Genomic DNA, 2,263 nt, shown 5'->3' on the forward strand with positions numbered 1-2,263 from the left:
CCCTGCTGATGACCGCTAGAAGGCGGCAGTGAGCAGCTGGCGACCAGAGCGCCCCCTGCCAATGACCGCTAGAGGGCTGCAGTGAACAACCAGCGAATAGCCAGCGACCAGAGCGCCCCCTGCCGATGACCGCTAGAGGGCTGCAGAGAGCAGCCGGCGACCAGAGCGTCCCCTGCCGATGACGGCTAGAGGGCTGCAGTGAGCAGCCGGCGACCAGAGCGCCCCCTGCCGATGACTGCTAGCAGGCTGCAGTGAGCAGCTAGCAACCAGAGCGCCCCCTGCCGATGACCGCTAGAGGGCTGCAGTGAGCAGCCGGCGACCAGAGCGTCCCCTGCCGATGACCGCTAGAGGGCCGGCAGTGAGCAGCTGGCGACCAGAGCGCCCCCTGCCGATGACCGCTAGAGGGCTGCAGTGAGCAGCCGGCGACCAGAGCGCACCCTGCCGATGACCGCTAGAGGGCCGGCAGTGAGCAGCCGGCGACCAGAGCGCCCCCTGCCGATGACTGCTAGAGGGCTGCAGTGAGCAGCCGGCGACCAGAGCTCCCCCTGCCGATGACCGCTAGAGGGCTGCAGTGTGTAGCCAGCAAACAGCCAGCGACGAGAGCGCCCCCTGCCGATGACCGCTAGAGGGCTGCAGTGAGCAGCTGGCGACCAGAGCGCCCCCTGCCGGTGACCGCTAGAGGGCCGGCAGTGAGCAGCCGGCGACCAGAGCGCCCCTTGCCGATGACCGCTAGAGAGCTGCAGTGAGCAGCCGGCGACCAGAGCGCCCCCTGCCGATGACTTCTAGAGGGCTGCAGTGAGCAGCCGGCGACCAGAGCTCCCCCTGCCGATGACCGCTAGAGGGCTGCAGTGTGTAGTCAGCAAACAGCCAGCGACGAGAGCGCCCCCTGCCGATGACCGCTAGAGGGCTGCAGTGAGCAGCCGGCGACTAGAGAGCCCCCTGCCAATGACTGCTAGAGGGCTGCAGTGAGCAGCCGGCGACTAGAGAGCCCCCTGCCAATGACCACTAGAGGGCTGCAGTGAGCAGCCGGTGACCAGAGCGCCCCCTGCCGTTGACCGCTAGAGGGCCGGCAGTGTCTCAGGTCTCTCTTGCAAAACGGACTCAGATGTTTGTAAGAGCCATAATTGACTGTAAGTAGAATTGAGTTTTGTTATATTTCATGTTATTGCAAGGAAGAGAATATATTTATTATGACATAAATTATGTTTGTTTATTGAAATGAGTAATTTGTTTGAATAGTGAGCTCATATTGAGACATGGCTACTGCACATGGGCAGAAGGTTACAAAGTTCACGCTTGCTTTAAGAAACGACACTTACGTTAGAAGAAAGTCAGAAGAAAGTTAAGAGTTCAACAAATCAAGTTTTTGACCGTGTAAATGTATGAACTGTGTTAATGTAACAGAACAACAGGTTGGATGTTACCAAGTTCTCCATTTGAGAGAAGCTCAGGCGGATTTCTTTTGGATGGTCAAAAGATGAATGAACAGATCTCTGCCCTTCTGTGGAGTTGTGGATTATTAACAACTATGTGAATACGTGTCAACAAGTTCTCCCTGGCTGGCTTTCTAAAGGCTTTATAAAAACACTGGATTTCACCCCCATAATCTCAATGAGATTCCTGAATAAATAAAGCTTCATAATAAATATACATTGTTGGTTTTATAGATGAATTTTCTGATCTTTTCTCTGTTATCATACCTGAGTCTGACAATATTCTGATAGATTAAAATAAAGAACTAACCAGCAGTAAGATAACTTTATATCTAACTGTAAGAATCCAAAATGTTTAACAGCTTTTAAAACTTGATATCTAAAGATTAATTCTGACACCAGCAGATAAGTGTGGTGTTAACATGTATCACTGTTTGATGATAACAGACTCTTTGCCTACCTGAGCTGTTGGCACTGTTACAGAGGTTGATGGTGAGGTTGGCAACGATGTCCAGGAGGAACGAGGAGTCGATGACACTGAACATGTGAATTTCATCAGGATCTGAGGCGATGGTCCTCAGCTGAGTCTCGTTTACATTATTTACACCTGAGAGAAAAATGTTAAAACTGAACCATAAAAACTTAAAATAAGAAAACAATTTGGTTGGAAAAGTAATAAAATTATTGTTTCCTGCTGCTTCCTGCTCCTTAATTAAACCTTAATTGACAGAACATGCTGATGGTTGTGCATTTTTAATCCCATTAAACAGAAATCATATGTCCTTCATTATCACTACCAAAGCACACCACATATTTAGATTTACTTTCTT

This window comes from Thunnus thynnus, unplaced genomic scaffold, assembly GCF_963924715.1.
Source record: "Thunnus thynnus unplaced genomic scaffold, fThuThy2.1 SCAFFOLD_36, whole genome shotgun sequence".
Taxonomy (NCBI): Eukaryota; Metazoa; Chordata; class Actinopteri; order Scombriformes; family Scombridae; genus Thunnus; species Thunnus thynnus.